The sequence below is a fragment of the Gavialis gangeticus genome, unplaced genomic scaffold (assembly GCF_001723915.1).
Source record: "Gavialis gangeticus isolate Ggan-Ray unplaced genomic scaffold, GavGan_comp1, whole genome shotgun sequence".
Lineage (NCBI taxonomy): Eukaryota > Metazoa > Chordata > Crocodylia > Gavialidae > Gavialis > Gavialis gangeticus.
The window spans coordinates 74,096,561-74,102,183 of record NW_017729029.1 but is presented as its reverse complement, the minus strand read 5'-3'; the positions used below and the strand labels follow the sequence as shown (position 1 = coordinate 74,102,183).

The 5,623-nt window shown below is 41.7% G+C and overlaps 1 protein-coding gene across 2 annotated transcripts in view; it reads right to left on the bottom strand.

The window, feature by feature from the left end:
• Positions 1–5,623, bottom strand: part of PALLD (palladin, cytoskeletal associated protein) — a 251,935-nt gene that overhangs the window by 74,138 nt on the left and 172,174 nt on the right. The window lies entirely within an intron of this gene.

The window sequence follows — 5,623 nt, the reverse complement described above, 5'->3', positions numbered from 1 at the left end:
CCATTTCAAGAGGGATGTGGACAACATGGAGAGGGTCCAGAGGAGGGCCACTCGTATGATCAGGGGGCAGCAGGGCAGGCCCTACGAGGAGAGGCTACGGGACCTGAACCTGTTCAGCCTCCACAAGAGAAGGCTGAGGGGGGATCTAGTGGCCTGTTACAAACTAGTCAGGGGTGATCAGCAGGCATTGGGGGAAGTCCCTGTTCCCCCGAGCACTGCCAGGAGTGACCAGGAATAACGGTCACAAGCTGGCAGAAGGTAGATTCAGACTAGATATCAGGAGGCGCTACTTCATGGTCAGGGCGGCTAGGATCTGGAACCAACTTCCAAGAGAAGTGGTGCTGGCTCCTACCCTGGGGATCTTTAAGAGGAGGCTAGATGTACACCTTGCTGGGGTCGTTTGACCCCAGTAATCTTTCTTACCATGGCAGGGGGGTCAGACTGGATGATCTACTCAGGTCTCTTCCGACCCTAGAAACTATGAAACTACAATGCTGAATCCTGCACTCGAACTTTTGCGACCTTTCAGCTGAAGAGGGAAGTGTAAAGAAGGTAATTTTTGGTTTGCTCCCCGGTGCGCTGAGTCAGCTAGGCTCAGCCTCTGTCCCATCAGCGCTGCTTTATCAGTCTAGTAGCTGTGGGCATGAAGGGCTCATCTTGCGCGGCCAGTCTGGCCGCCAAGGTGCCTGCTCACAGCTGCAGCGGCACTGCCTCCATGCCGCTGTCCAGCCAGCCACCACCTGTGAATGCTGGGGCTCCCAGGACCCTCAGGGCATATGCCTTGCTCAGCCTCTTCAGCCTTGCTGCGGAGCTGCTTCATGCATAGGCTGCCCCATGCTGCCTCCTCGGCCAGCTGCAAGTTCCTCATGCTGCTGGCCAGGCATGGGGCTTGCTCCTGCTCTTGGGTCGCCACTACTACCCCTGCCCCCAGCCAGGCACACACATAATCCGCCTCCTCCCACCCACCTGGATGAGCAGACGGACGTGGCTCTAGAAATACTGCTGACTGACAAAGCACTTTATGTACCTTTTCAGAAAGATGAGAGAAGGAAAAAATTAAAATGAAACCAGAGTAGAAATTGGAATCTCAGACAGATTGGAATTTTTGGTGCATTTTTAGGACAATTCCTAATTTGAACTATGCTTAGTAGCTTAGTGGTGAAAATCCTTAATATTATAGCCCATTCTGTTAAAAGGACCATATCTCTGTTTTCCCTTATCATGGTATTTGGATATCTACCAAACTGTAACCATAATGAGACTGTCAGATACATGGATGTCATAATTTGTGTCTGCTATTAGTTATACATGCTAAGGAGCCATAACTACTTAGTGCCATGCCCCTTAGGTCAGTGTTTCTCAACCTTTTAAACAGCAAGTATCCCTTAACTTCTGAAAATTTGAAAAAGTACCCCAACACTCAATTTTCCAGGGGAAGCCAGAACTGTTGAGTAAACAGAACCCCAGAAGTCAACCTGAACCTTATACACTTGGTGCTGATGAAATTCATGTCCTGTATATATTTTTTGCTTACTGAACTGTTGCTTGAACAATAATCAATGTTGTTGTTTTCCTCTTAATTGTTCCTTTGATAGTCATGTGTACAAACATTCTGAGAGTAAGGAGCTAAGGTAGTTTGTCAATCTGCAATATAACAGCCATTCATTCTGCTGTTAAAGCACTACAAGTCCATACAGAATGTCATCTGTTATATGTTTTAAGTCAGTATTTAGAGAGAGATTTTAGTGCAAAGTCTACCAAATGTAGGACATCTGAATGTGTGTTTCTGACATAGTAATGAACTAACGGGTACTTAATTTTTACTTGGTATTAACAACATTAAAAATGGAAATGTTGTAGTATGTTTCTAATTTACCATGAGCTACGATCTTAATTTTGTTGCTCTGACTCACCACAGGTACTACAGTTGTGCTAATGTTGTGGTGTGAGCAGACTAACAAAGCCAGCACTCTCTACTTGCATATTAATGAATACTGATTGTACTTAGTTAAACACAATAAGACAAAGAGACTATGACATAAAAAAAATTACACATAGAAATTCTTTAGGCCAGGTAGATATACAATGACTAGAGATTAAGCTAAAACTACAATAACACAGACTAACACTAGAGAGAAGCAACAGACAGGAAACAGAAGTGGGAGTCAGAAGATCTGGGTTCAATTCCCAGCTTTACTAATGCCTACTGATAAATAAATGTTATATAAGAGCTAGATGTTATTACTGCATTATATTAGTGAATGGTGCACAGTGCTCTATCTGCAACAGCGCCAGGAATTTTACTTTGCCCTCATTTCCAGGAAAAGAATATTTGCTTATCCTGCTATAACTGTGTCCCTTTGTTTGATGCAGTGTGGACCTGCTGGAAGGTACATGTGTGCACCAAACTTGTGCCTTTTAACAGTCATGTCTGTCAGGGCTGAATATGCATTCTGTGCTTCTGTGTGACACAGATATACCAGATTGGCTGTGACCTTTCTTCAGCTGTCCCCCCAGTTCAAAATCTTCTGAAGATGGAAGACAGGTTGTTAAATCTACACTGATTACAATATACTGAGGAACCACAATTACTACAAAGTACTGATATTTCTTCTTCCAGCACACGTCAGCATAGATTCCCTCAGAAGGCTGGAGCAAGGTGTTCCAGTTGCATCTGTCAAAGAGGAATTTAGGACTATATTCCCAGGTTTGGCATCTACCTTAGTAGATAATATTTAAGCTACTCCATCTGACTGCCTTACAGAATGTTAGAAGCTGGCTCATTCCTGAAGCAGGTGGAGGATATGGATTAAGGCTTGATTTTAAGTAGTGAAAGAACTCCAGTCAGCTGGTAAAAGTAAGTGATATACTATGTTATCCACTTTGGTATTCTCTCTCATTAAACTGTGTGACCTTTATGAAGGCCAGATATAACCAGAAATAAATAGGGAGTCTATCTGAATGCCTTGATCCTGCACTGTAATAAAGCAAAGCTCTGGAAATACCCAGAATATGTAGCCTCTACTTTACTATTACAGAATGGGATTTCGGGAATAGGATCCATAGGCTGAACAACTGATTTAGATGAAATTCTGCGACCATCTTAGGAAAGCACTTCAGGCAAGGTTTCAGCAGCGCCTTACCATTAAGGAATGTTGTGTAGATATTAAGCTCCAGCAATAAGTGCCTGGAGCTCACTGATTCTGCTGGCTTAAGTGATAACATTTACGAGGACAATCCTTAGAGTGAGACCATGTTAGGAGCATTCAAGAGAGGATCAATCAGAGGTTCCTTAGGCCTAAAATTGACTATATTTAGATTCCACATAGGAATAGGCTCTTTGACTTGTGGGCAAGTTGGTAAAGGGCCCTTTAATAGCTGCAAAATATAACTGCATGAGAAAAGATTGAGCATGACTGCACAGAGAGATGACAAGCAGCCTTGTGTAAAGAGGACCTTGGTAGAACTGAACAAAAGACTTGCCTGTGTAATAAGCAGTCAAGTATGTTACATACTGAGGCCAGCTAGTACTTTATATACTTTTGGTCTTTTGGTGAGTATATGTTCATGATTAATATCCTGCCTGTTCTGTACTAGGCTATTTTGAACTTGCCTAGTGCAGGATGCTGTGATCTGCGCTAATCAACTCTGATATATAAGTCATGATGCTGTGAAAACAAAACAGAGTTGCAGATTTTTTATATAAGTTAATTGTAAAACAAATCTGAAGTTCTAAGGACGGTACATAGTTGGATATTTATGGGTTTCCATTTTGCTGTCATTAATGGCACTGGGGAAATGAGGGAAGATTGTGGCCATTCTACCTTATGCTTTTGAGGAAGAGCACAAGGAGACATGCAGTGAACACTGATGAACACTGTTATTCAGAGGACTATACTGATAATTTAACCCACTCTATTATGGTATCCATCGTGACAGAGATTTGAGAAAGTGACTAAATATATGGAAATATACTAGGCATCAGTTTACCCTTTGCTCAACATATTCTATGTAAGAATAGCACAAAAATTTACAGAATGTTTTAAAATACGAGGTGTGTCAAAGTCAACCACTACAGATACAAGCCTTGCTTACATAAATTTATTTTTGCTGTACCTTACATTTGTAATTCAGTTTCTCTCGTTTTGTTCCCCTTAACTCTCTGCTCTTTGGTCTTCAAGCCCTGAACATATTGTTTTGAACGCTATGATACATAGCATACAGGACCAAATCGATAACTTACCTTAGTTAAGTTCAGGAACTTATTTTAAATAGATTCCCAAAGAACTGGAAAAACGCCTGAAATAGGCCTATGTTAGCTGACTTATATACAGATTTGAGATAGAAATGTCAGAACAGATTTTAAAACATTCTAAAATAAACCACTACTTAGAGTCAGTAGTAAGAGTCAGTCAGTTTTCTAGATTGATAACTGATCAATGCTAGAAAAAATGGATTTGTATTTCAGGGTAATATCTGCTCATTTATGTGGGCAGTTTGATAGGTCTTCACTTAAAAGAGACTTTTTGCTATGCTGATCATTAGTTACAGATATCACTGGCATTCACCTTAGCAAATATCCCATGTTTATATCTGGTCATAAATTCTTATGAAATATTTTTCAGCAGTATTATCCAAATTATTTCAATAAAAAAACTTTTGCGATTATGTTTTGATTTGGATAAAATGCAGATGGAGTCATTTTGTTGTCAGCTTTGTCACCTGGTTCCTCTGCAGCTCACCTGGTTGGCTGATGAGGAACTGAAAGTCCCAGAAATACTGTGGATTTCTTGCCAGCTCAGATTCCCAATATTCCTAAGCATGAGGCTCTTTATCAGTCCACTTGCAAACTTTTAGGAGCAGTGTTTCTTAGGCAGCCCAGGCTACCAGGGTCTGGTGTGCCATTGAGCAGGGTCTCCAGGGTTTACAGTGTCCACAGCTCTAGGGCCAGGCCTACTTTCCTTTGTCATTTTAATTTTGGCTCCAAAAAAGGAAACAAAATTTTGAAATATGGACATCACCTGCAAATGCTATTTCCTTTCTCTGCCCAGGTCTGCATACACTGGGTGCCTGTAGACATGCGGGACACCTGCTCTGAAGCGCTCGAATTACAGCATGTCAGAGCAGACTTGACTGAGTCTGCTGAAGCATGCTAATTAGCATGCTCTAGTAGCTTTGGCGTCTCATGTATTCAGCGTCCCTGTGCTTCAAAATGGTGGCAGGGGCAGTTTAACTAAAGCTCATCGAATGAGACACTGCAGATGCTTTAATTAGAGCAGCTCCTGGGAAACGCCTCCCACCCCCCAGAGCACTTGTAAAGACACCCATTACTCCCTTTTTTGGGACTTGGCCTGCAGACACAGAGCTCTTCCTTGGTATGTTTGCATGCATACCAAGGAAACTTAAGAGAAAGAAAGGAGGTAATTTATGTCCATGAAGAGATGGGAACTAGATACCGATTTGGAGGAAGCCCTACAGAAAAAAAACTCTAGGAAAAGTGAAGTTTAGAGAGACAGCTTAGAATAAACTTTGTTTGACCATTTTTGCATTACTAATAAAGAAAAGGGGATAGGTTTGTTATGTATGGTGGGTATATATTGTGTTCAAATAACTTTGCCTTATT